At 45.0% G+C, this 12076-nt stretch overlaps 1 non-coding gene and 1 pseudogene across 1 annotated transcript; both read right to left on the minus strand.

Annotated features, from left to right (window-relative positions):
- Positions 1–12076, minus strand: part of LOC123759260 (glutamate receptor ionotropic, delta-2-like) — a 191962-nt pseudogene that overhangs the window by 40857 nt on the left and 139029 nt on the right.
- On the minus strand, positions 1973–2043 carry TRNAT-CGU (transfer RNA threonine (anticodon CGU)). The gene has a single exon. It is a non-coding gene; the product is annotated as a tRNA-Thr (tRNA).

A 12076-nucleotide genomic window follows, 5' to 3' on the forward strand; every position in this document is an offset into this window, starting at 1 on the left:
CTCCAGGTGTGCAACCAGTCGTAGCCTAATTATTCTTTCAAGTATTTTACAGTGGATGTTTGTCAATGATACAGGTCTATAGTTAAGTGCCTCCTCCCTATTTCACCTTTCTTGAAAATTGGTACAAAATTTGCCCTCTTCCAGCAATTGGGCAGTTCTCCCGACTTAAGTGATTCATTAAAGATTCTTGCCAAGAGGCAAGCTGAGGGCCTGCACTGCCTCTTTTAGTATCCACAGTGATACTTGGTCTGGCCAACTACTTTAGTTGCATCCAGTGTTGTCAACTGTTTCATTACCTCCTCTGCCGTCACCTCTATATCTGATAGTCTTTCATCTAGGGTAATCTCTTCTAACAATGGGAGCTGCTCAGGCTCGGTAGTGAACACTCCATGGAAGCTGGCATTCAGTGCCTCGCAGATTACCATGTCACTTTCTGTATATGCCCCTTCAGTTTTCCCTAGCTTCTTTACTTGGTCGTTCACCGACATTTTTCTTCTTATATGGCTGTGTAGTAATTTAGGTTGCTTTTTCGCTCTGATCTCAATATCGTTCTCATAGTTCCTTTCCGATGTTCTTATGTTGATGTAATCGTTCCTAGCTCTGTTGCACCTTCACATGTTGGGTTAAGAAATTCCTGTCTATAACATCTACTAACTTTGCTCCCCATGTTTCATCCCGTCCATGGGGATTCCTTGATTACCATTTAATCTCTCCATGATTTAGGTCCCACTTAAAAAGCAGTTTCGCTCTCATTCTATGAGCTAATGTTGCTGCCTTCTGCAGTTCATCTATGCATGCCTTGCTGTTGTCATCATACTCCTGCCTGGGTCTTCTACTGTTTGGTGAAGGATTGTAGATTACCAAGATCACAATCTTCCTTCCATTTGCTGTCAGATTTCCATGTATGGAGCTTGTGCTCTCATTAGTAACCCGATTTTCCAGGTCTTCACACTTCCATTTCCGCTTTATCAGGAGTGATACTCCCCCTCCCTGTGTCTGTGTCCTCTCTTTTCTTATCACCTGGCAGCCCTCTGGAAAGATTGCCTATCTAGAAAGATAGGCATAGGGCATAGGGTTCAGTTTCCGTATATGTGTGTGTGTGTGTGTGTGTGTGTGTGTGTGTGTGTGTGTGTGTGTGTGTGTGTGTGTGTGTGTGTGTGTGTGTGTGTGTGTGTGTGTGTGTGTGTTTACTAGTTGTGTTTTTACGGGGGTTGAGCTCTGCTCTTTCGGCCCGCCTCTCAACTGTCAATCAACTGTTTACTAACTACTACTTTTTTTTTTTTTTTTTTTTTTTTTCACACCACACACACACCCCAGGTTGCAGCCCGTGACAGCTGACTAACTCCCAGGTACCTATTTACTGCTAGGTAACAGGGGCACTTAGGGTGAAAGAAACTTTGCCCATTTGTTTCTGCCTCGTGCGGGAATCGAACCCGCGCCACAGAATTACGAATCCTGCGCGCTATCCACCAGGCTACGAGGCCCCTCGTGTGTGTGTGTGTGTGTGTGTGTGTGTGTGTGTGTGTGTGTGTGTGTGTGTGTGTGTGCGTATGTACTCACCTAGTTGTGCTTGCGGGGGTTGAGCTCTGGCTCTTTGGTCCCGCCTCTCAACCGTCAATCAACAGGTGTACAGATTCCTGAGCCTATTGGGCTTTATCATATCTACACTTGAAACTGTGTATGGAGTCAGCCTCCACCACATCACTTCCTAATGCATTCCATTGCGTGTGTGTGAGTGTGTGTGTGTGTGTGTGTGTGTATTCACCTAGTTGTATTCACCTAGTTGTGTTTGTGGGGGTTGAGCTTTGCTCTTTCGACCCCCCCATTTACTGTTTACTAACTACTTTTTTTTCACACCACACACACACACACCCCAGGAAGCAGCCCGTGACAGCTGACTAACTCCCAGGTACCTATTTACTGCTAGGTAACAGGGGCATTCAGGGTGAAAGAAACTTTGCCCATTTGTTTCTGCCTCGTGCGGGAATCGAACCCGCGCCACAGAATTACGAGTCCTGCGCACTATCCACTATGCTACGAGGCCCCTATGTTTGTGTGTGCGTGCGCGCGTGCGTGCGTGCATGCGTGTGTGTGAGTGTGTGTGTGTGTGTGTGTGTGTGTGTGTGCGTGTGTGTGTGTGTGTGTGTGTGTGTGTGTGTGTGTGTGTGTGTGTGTGTGTGTGTGTGTGTGTGTGTGTGTGTGTGTGTGTGTGTGTGTGTACTCACCTAGTTCTACTCACCTAGTTGTGTATGCGGGGGTTGAGCTCTGGCTCTTTGGTCCCGCCTCTCAACCGTCAATCAATAGGTGTACAGATTCCTGAGCCTATTGGGCTCTATCATATCTACACTTGAAACTGTGTATGGAGTCAGCCTCCACCACATCACTTCCTAATGCATTCCATTTGTCAACCACTCTGACACTAAAAAAGTTCTTTCTAATATCTCTGTGGCTCATTTGGGCACTCAGTTTCCACCTGTGTCCCCTTGTGCGTGTGCCTCTTGTGTTAAATAGCCTGTCTTTATCTACCCTATCAATTCCCTTCAGAATCTTGAATATGGTGATCATGTCCCCCCTAACTCTTCTGTCTTCCAGCGAAGTAAGGTTTAATTCCCGTAGTCTCTCCTCGTAGCTCATACCTCTCAGCTCGGGTACTAGTCTGGGGCCAAACCTTTGAGCCTTTTCCAGTTTAGTCTTTTCCTTGACTAGATATGGAGTCCATGCTGGGGCTGCATACTCCAGGATTGGCCTGACATATGTGGTATACAAAGTTCTGAATGATTCTTTACACAAGTTTCTGAATGCCGTTCGTATGTTGGCCAGCCTGGCATATGCCGCTGATGTTATCCTCTTGATATGTGCTGCAGGAGACAGGTCTGGCGTGATATCAACCCCCAAGTCTTTTTCTTTCTTTGACTCCTGAAGAATTTCCTCTCCCAGATGATACCTTGTATCTGGCCTCCTGCTCCCTACACCTATCTTCATTACATTACATTTGCTGGGGTTAAACTCTAACAACCATTTGTTCGACCATTCCTTCAGCTTGTCTAGGTCTTCTTGAAGCCTCAGACAGTCCTCTTCTGTCTTAATCCTTCTCATAATTTTGGCATCGTCCGCAAACATTGAGAGAAATGAATCGATACCCTCCGGGAGATCATTTACATATATTAGAAACAAGATAGGACCGAGTACAGAGCCCTGTGGGACTCCACTGGTGACTTCACTCCAATCGGAGGTCTCACCCCTCACCGTAACTCCCTGCTTCCTATTGCTTAGGTTCTCCCTTATCCACTGGAGCACCCTACCAGCTACACCTGCCTGTCTCTCCAGCTTATGTACCAGCCTCTTATGCGGTACTGTGTCAAAGGCTTTCCGACAATCCTAGAAAATGCAGTCCGCCCAGCCCTCTCTTTCTTGCTTAATCTTTGTCACCTGATCGTAGAATTCTATCAAGCCTGTAAGGCAAGATTTACCCTCCCTGAACCCATGTTGGCGATTTGTCACGAAGTCCCTTCTCTCCAGATGTGTTACCAGGTTTTTTCTCACGATCTTCTCCATCTCCTTGCATGGTATACAAGTCAAGGACACTGGCCTGTAGTTCAGTGCTTCTTGCCTGTCGCGCTTTTTGTATATTGGGACCACATTCGCCGTCTTCCATATTTCTGGTAGGTCTTCCGTCTCCAGTGACTTACTATACACTATGGAGAGTGGCAAGCAAAGTGCCTCTGCACACTCTTACAGTATCCATAGTGAGATCCCGTCTGGACCAACAGCCTTTCTGACATCCATATCCAGCAGGTGTCTCTTGACCTCCTCTCTCGTAATTTCGAACTCTTCCATGGCCGCCTGGTTTACTTCCCTTTCTCCTAGCACAGTGACCTCACCTTGTTCTATTGTGAAGACCTCCTGGAACCTCTTGTTGAGTTCTTCACACACCTCTTTGTCATTCTCTGTATACCTGTCCTCGCCTGTTCTAAGTCTCAATACCTGTTCTTTCACTGTTGTTTTCCTTCTGTTGTGACTGTGGAGTAGCTTTGGTTCGGTCTTGGCTTTGTTTGCTATATCATTTTCAAAACTTTTCTCTGCCTCTCTTCTCACCCTGACATACTCATTCCTGGTTCTCTGGTATCTCTCTCTACTTTCTGGTGTTCTGTTATTCCGGAATGTTCCTCCACGCTCTTTTGTTCAGTTTCTTCGCTTCCACAGATGCCCTATTATACCATGGATTCTTTTGTTGCTTCTCGGATTTTTCTCTTTGGGCCGGGATGAACATTTTTACTGCCTCCTGACACTTTTGGGTAACATAATCTATCATACCCTGTACAGACTTGTCTCTGAGGTCTGTGTCCCAAGGTATTTCACTTAGGAAACTTCTCATCTGTTCATAATTCCCCTTTCGGTATGCCAGCCTTTTGAATCCTAGTTCTTTTTTGCGGGAGATAATTCCTAGCTCTACCAGGTACTCAAAGTTCAATACACTGTGGTCACTCATTCCCAAGGGCGCTCCCATCTTAACTTCCCTTATATCCCACTCATTTAGGGTAAATATCAAATCAAGCATTGCTGGTTCATCTTCTCCTCTCATTCTTGTTGGTTCCTTGATGTGCTGGCTTAGAAAGTTTCTTGTTGCCACGTCCAGCAGCTTAGCTCTCCATTGTATGTGTGTTTACTAGTTGTGTTTTTACGGGGGTTGAGCTTTGCTCTTTCGGCCCGCCTCTCAACTGTCAATCAACTGTTTACTAACTGCTTTTTTTTTTTTTTTTTTTTTTTTCCACACCACACACACATACACACACCCCCCAGGAAGCAGCCCGTGACAGCTGACTAACTCCCAGGTACCTATTTACTGCTAGGTAACAGGGGCACTTAGGGTGAAAGAAACTTTGCCCATTTGTTTCTGCCTCGTGTGGGAATCGAACCCGCGCCACAGAATTACGAGTCCTGCGCGCTATCCACCAGGCTACGAGGCCCCCTACGAGGTGTGTGTGTGTGTGTGTGTGTGTGTGTGTGTGTGTGTGTGTGTGTGTGTGTGTGTGTGTGTGTGTGTGTGTGCGCTCACCTAGTTGTACTTACCTAGATGTGGTTGCGGGGGTTGAGGTTTGGCTCTTTGGTCCCGTCTCTTAACCATCAGTCATCTGATGAACAGATTCCTGAGCCTAGTAGGCTCTGTCATATCTACATTTGAAACTGTGTATGGAGTCAGCCTCCACCACATCACTTCCTAATGCATTCCATTTATTAACTACTCTGACCCTGAAAAAGTTCTTTCTAATGCCTCTGTTGCTCATTTGGGTACTCAGCTTCTACCTGTTTCCCCTTGTGCATGTACCACCCGTGTTAAATAATCCATCCTTGTCTACCCTGTCAACTCCCCTGAGAATTTTGTTTGTGGTGATCATGTCTCCCCTAGCTCTTCTGTCTTCCAGCGACGTGAGGTGCAGTTCACGTAGTCTGTCCTCATAACTCATACCTGTTAGTTCTGTGAGTATCCTAGTGGCATACCTCTGAACTTTTTCCGCCTTCGTCTTGTGCTTGACTAGATACGGGCTCCATGCTGGGGATGCATACTAGAGGATTGGTCTTACATATGTGGTATACAAGATTCTGAAGGATTCCCCTCACAGGTTTCTGAAAGCAGTTCTGATGTTAACCAGCCTCGCATAGGCCGCTGATGTTATTCTTTTGATGTGGGCTTCAGGAATCAGAATTGGCGTGATATCAACTCCTAGATCTTTCTCTCTGCCCGTTTCGTGAAGGAATTCATCTCCCATTCGGTATCCAGTGACTGGCCTCCAAGTTCCTCCTCCTAGTTTCATTACCTTACATTTAATGGGTTGAACTTTAGCAGCCATTTGTCGGACCAATCCTTCAGTTTGTCTAGGTCTTCTTATAGCCTCATACTATCCTCCTTTGTCTTCATCCTCCTCATAATTTGTGCATCATCAGCAAAAATCGAGAGGAACGAGTCAATTATTTCTGGGAGATCATTTATGTATATCAGAAACACTATAGGTCCAAGGACTGATCTTTGTGGGACTCCAGTGGTGAATCCGCTCCACTCCGAGATCTCACCCCTCATGGTGACTCGCTGTGTCCTGTTGCTTAGGTTCTCTCTTATCCAGTGGAGTACCTTCCCTTTCACTCCTGCGTGCATCTCCAGTTTGTGCATTACTCTCTTATGTGGTACTGTGTCAAAAGCTTTCTGGCAGTCCAGGAATATGTCTACCAGCCTTCTCTCTCTCTCTTGCCTGATTTTTGTTGCCAGGTCATAAAACTCAATTAATCCTGTTAGGCATGATTTGCCATCTCTGAACCCATGATGATTTTGTGTTACAATGTTCTTCCGCTCCAGATATACCACTAGCTTTTTTCACACAATCTTTTCCATCATCCTGCATGGATTGCATGTTAGGGACACTGGCCTGTCGTTCAGTGCCTCCTGTCTACCACCATTCTTGCATATTGGGACTACATTGGTTGTCTTCCAAATTTTTGCCAGTTCACCTGTTACCAGTGACTTGTTGTACATCATGAAGAGTGGAAGGCACAGAGCTTCTGCTCCTTCCTTTGGAATCCACGGTGAGATTCAATCCGGGCCTATAGCCTTTGTCACGTCCAAATCTAGCAGATGCTTCCTCACCTTCCCACTGGTAATTGTGAGAGTTTGTGACGTGATTAGTGGGAATAAATGAAATTGGTATAAGGAATTGAGCTCGGAAAATTTCTAAGAATATTCTTTATTCTTTAACCTTTATTCCTGTCGTGATATTCAATTAGGTCGCCTGAGGAAGGACTTGCTTAGCTAACACACCAGTGTAGTAAGCAGCACATTCCTCATATTGGGACCATATATGAACAATTAACTAGGCACGAGCAAACGCCGAGACCCCAATAAAAATTGAAATCCCCTCCACTTGAGCCGACGACCTTCGCCATTCGCCGACGCGAATCTAGCGAGTAGGTCACGGGCTCTCACAACAATAGTTTATTGTTGTGTGGTGCCGTATATTTGGTCCAAAACTCAGAATCAGTCTCAATTTGATTAGTCGAGTGTGTCAGATCACTTGCATAACAATTATATTGTGTGGGGTGTAACGAAACGATAGTGTTAAACATAACAACTTAGTTTATTCAATAAAGTACTAACTACTACAAGAAAACAAAAAGAAATATCAATGACGTTACTCGAAATCCTTCCTGTGACACTATCAGTGACAGCTAGACACCAGCCCCACAGGGGCTGTTGGGATCCCACCACGACCTAACAGGTCGTGGTGGGATCAGCTGATCTGGGCCACACCCGTCTCACTGGGCTCACCTCCGTTTTCTGTGAAATGAAAGAAGGAAAATTGCTCTTTTTTTCCTTTTACCTCATGCACCTGATCTTTCGCCTGATAAGAGGCGACCTCGACTTCCTCAGCTGGCGGCTGTGTGACATCGCCGTCAGCTGGTGAGTCCCTCTGAGTCAGTTCTCGTTTTCTGGGCAATAGGGTGAGAAGGATGGCTCCGGTTTCCTTTTACCTGCTGTCTCTCTTCTTCTGTCTGGGCGGCGGTGATCTCTGCTCAACCGGCCGGCTGACGCTTGGTGTCAACGCCAGCGGGTTTAACTTTCCTCTCACCTGTTCCTGTTTCCTCTGGGTCATTTCCACAGGACAGACCCACCTGGTTCTCTATACCAGGAGTATTACCTATCAAAAGTCCATACACTGCCTTTCTACTTAGCGCAGCTTTGATCTTACCTTTGATATATGGGGTTTCTACCAACACGGACACTTCTTCCATGTCCTTACCAGTGCCTTCTGGGTACTGGACACGGAGGGTTCGGCCTGTTCTACTCTCAGGCTCAACTAAACTGCTCCTGACCATGTTAACTGTGGCACCCCTGTCTCGAAAGACACTCGTCCATTGCCCATTAACTCTTCCTCTAGTTAACTCGAGTGTGTCCCTTAGGGCATCACCTCCCACGGTACTCATGCCTTTAACTTGCCCCTTGGTCACCTTCTTAGTCTTAAGCCTAGTGTTGCTCGGGCACTTAGCTGCTCGGTGACCTGCCATGTTGCATGTGTAGCACCTGGGTCCCTTAACCTTGGGTTTCCGTTGGTTACCCTTAGATTTAATTTCTCTAAGTTTCACCCCACGATTCAGAGCTGGAGTAAACTTGGGCCGCCGACCATCGCCAATCGTCGAAGCGAATCTAACGAGTAGGTCACGGGCTCTCATAACAATAATTTATTGTTGTGTGGTGCCGTATATTTGGTCCAAAACTCAGAATCAGTCTCAATTTGATTAGTCGAGTGTGTCAGATCACTTGCATAACAATAATAATGTGTGGGGGTGTAACGAAAAGACAGTGTTAACCTTAACAACTTAGTTTATTCAATAAAGTGCTAACTACTACAACACAACAAAAAGAAATATCAATGACGTTACTCGAAATCCTTCCTTTGACACTATCAATGACAGCTAGACACCAGCCCCTCGGACTGCATAATGAACTAACTCGAACATAAGCGTGACCACAGAGGAATCAACAAGAAACAAGAACTAACAGATCTATAATCACAATTACAACAAATGACACAGTAGGTTCTGAAACACGTCTCCAGTAACCTCCTAACTGTTCTACGCCTCAGTGCAGTCTACGCCTGCAACAGCGGTTGCAATGCAATGAAATCAGTAGCCTTTCAATGACAACAATGACTAATGGGTTCAGTGGCAACTCCAGCAACCCTTCCTCAAATTAATCCTTACGTTAACACTCCGTCCCACGGACGATCAACAATCAATAACAATTGATTTACGTTAATAACACAATAACATTTACGTTAATAACAAATAACATTTACGTTAATTTAATAACTCTTACAACTATCACTTGTAACGTGGAAATAACACAACACTCTACCCATCGAGCATTCAGTGAGAAAATCCCATTAATCCCTGTACTACTAGACAGCTGATTAATCTCTTTACTAGTTACGTTAATTTACATTAATCGGTTACTAATCACTCAGCGATGGTAAACTCTGATTTACAATGTCCAAAGTGATAAGAGAACGGTAATCACTAGTGATTACCTTTAGAGTAATTAATTACTATCCTCAAGATCAATAATTAAACAATTAAATACGCAACCTATCACACTGGCTCAGCAATTTACATTAAGGTATGAATTCCGTCTGAGCCTTCCATACTCAGACCAATTCAGGTGGTTAATAACAGTAATTAAGCACCACGTTTACGTTATTCTAAAATGACATTACTCCTCCCACTTTACTCCACTAGTCAATCTGGTGTGTGAGGGGGGCTTGGAGGATCTGGTGTGTGAGGGGGGCTGGGAGGATCTGGATCAGCTAGGGAGGTCTGATGTGATGCTGCTGTGGGGGATCCAGGGTTGGGGGTTAGTTGGGACATGGGATGGGGGAGCTGAAGGGGGGCATGTGGTGGGAGGTCACGGGTTGGGGTATGCAGGGTAGACTGTGGTGGGTTAACATGGAGGTCAGGGGTTGGGGATGGGAGCCTGGAGAGGGGGGGCCGGGAGGAAGGGGGTGGGGTAGGGAGGTGACCTTGGGGTGGGGAAACTGGGAAGGGCACAGGCTGGAGAAACGAGGAAGGGCATGGGGTGCAGGAACAGTGAGGATCTAGGGTAGGGGTTGGGGAGGAAAAAGGGCACGAGGGGAACATGGGGGAGGGGTTTAGGGTCAGATAACATGGGGGCATGGTCTGAAGAGGGACTTTATTGTCTGGGAAGGTGCAGGTGATGGCTAAGGTTTTGGTTAGTGGGAGGCTTCTGATACAATCCTCCCTGGGGGGTGCTGGTCTGCTTTCAGCTTCCTGTAGGTAGCTGCTGTCATATCTGCAGCCTCTAAAGCTGCCTTGGCACTTGGGCTGTTTTGCAGTATTTCTACAAAAGAGAGTCCCCCTAGAAGGAGCCTTCCATCAGCCTCGTCCCCTGTTTCCAGGAGGTTGCATACCCTATGCTGGTTTGAACTCTGATTTTCCCTGAGTCTCTTAATCGCCTCTCTGGCTTCCTCCAACTCGCCCCTTTGGCTCTGTATTAATGCTTGCATTTCCTGCAGGTCTCTGCCAAATCCCTTTTTCATGTCCCGCAGGTCTCTGCAGGATGTATGTGTGTGTGTGTGTGTATTTCGGGTCAGTTGTAGGGGGGAGTGTGAGTGGGGGCGGGGGAGTATTTTGACAGAGTGAGATGGGGAGCATGCGTGCGTGAGTGCGCATGCTCCCCATGCGCACTCACATGGGGAGCATGTGAGTGCGCACACATGCGTGGAGTGTGTGTATGGGGAGGTTAGGTGTGTGTGTGTATTCACCTAGTTGTGCTTTCGGGGGTTGAGCTCTGCTCTTTCGGCTTGCTTCTCAACTGTTACTAACTACTAATTTTTTTCTCTCCAGACCCCAGGAAGCTGCCCGTGACAGCTGACTAACTCCCATGTACCTATTTACTGATAGGTAACAAAAGCATCAGGATGAAAGAAACTCTGCCCATTGTTTCTCACCAGCGCCCGGAATCAAACCCGGGACCACGCGTCCAGCATGCTGTCCGCTTAACCACTGGCCCTGTGTGTGTATTTGAGAAGCATGAAGCCATCAACCCATCCTCCGAATTGACAGTACACAGTGCGTTGTAATAAGTACATTTCCTGACTGTCATACATAGTTCATAATTGCACTTATGGGGCTATTATATTTACCTCCCCATTTATTCTCCTCGTTTTCTGTTAAGACACTCAGAACTTTAGGATGAAGTTTTAAAGTTCAGTTTGTTTTACACAAGTTTTATATATTAGGAATTTCTTTTTCAATTTATAAAACTGTAATATAAATATAGCTGTAGGTTAAGTAATAATTGTAATTAAGATGAAATAAAATGCTTGTCTTCAAAAATTAAGACAGTTAGGTTAGGTCGGGGTTTTCTATTCAGCTTTACAGGTAAACTCAAATATTCACAATATATTTGACAGTACGGTTTAATACGAAGTGAAAATAAGTACAATTCCTGACTGTCATACATAGTACATAATTGCACTTATGGGGCTGTTACATTTACTTCACCATTTTTGGAGGACGGCTGGAAGCCATACATCTTTTGAGAGTGGTCTACAAAAGTCAGCAGTTCTTGAGGTAGGTAAGAGTGCAGTGAATTCCAAGGGCACACATGATGTACCAGGAGAATAGTAGAGCAGGACTGGCCTTTTTTTCTGTTGAGAGACTGTGAATTTACACTTTCTGTGTTTGGAGATAGCAGTGGCCAGCAAGTTAATGAGCTCAGGAGAAAATTATGCTGTTAGATATGTGGCATCCTTACTAATCCACATGGTATTATTGGTCAGGAACATAAGATACTGCAGGAGTCCCACGGCCCGCAGGTGTTGTATACAACAAGGTTCCAGGGAATGGTTATGTAAGTAGGGTAAAGTAGGACATTGCCCGGCCCTTTCGTCCTTAGTTGCGTTGTTGCAAGGATTCAAAAATGTTCAAATGATGTTCCATGTATTTGCAAGCACAGAGAATAGGAACGTTGTAATGTTGCAACATGAAATATTAAGATAAAAACACATATGTGGTGAAACAAATTAAATGTAATTTTATTGGGGGAATCCAAAATGTTTTGTGCAGTTTCAAATTGTTTCGTACATGAGAACGTTACATATTCTGTAATTATAGTTTATCAACCGTAAATTTTCAGTGCAACATGCTTGGGAGTAAGAAGGACGAATAAATGTATTTAAAATTTAAATTTGGTATGAAATTTCAATTCACTTTGTAATTATGCATAGATATGTCAATATGGGTTTACACTTCACAGACATGCATTGCAAGATATGAAAGACATGTGGCACCATGTAGCAATAGGCTTAAGGAAGAGTATAAGACAGAGGCAATGGAAAGAGACTGAGACCGGTCATGCCTGTAGTATAAACGAACGTTTACGAACGTTTAAATACACTTCGTTCATTGGAATGCAATTCTTATGACATTATAGATTTTTTTCATTGTATAGAGATGAAGTGTTATGTATACTTTCAAGAAAAGAAAATGGAAATGTTCAATTAGCATGAAT

This window comes from Procambarus clarkii, chromosome 32, assembly GCF_040958095.1.
Source record: "Procambarus clarkii isolate CNS0578487 chromosome 32, FALCON_Pclarkii_2.0, whole genome shotgun sequence".
NCBI lineage: Eukaryota > Metazoa > Arthropoda > Malacostraca > Decapoda > Cambaridae > Procambarus > Procambarus clarkii.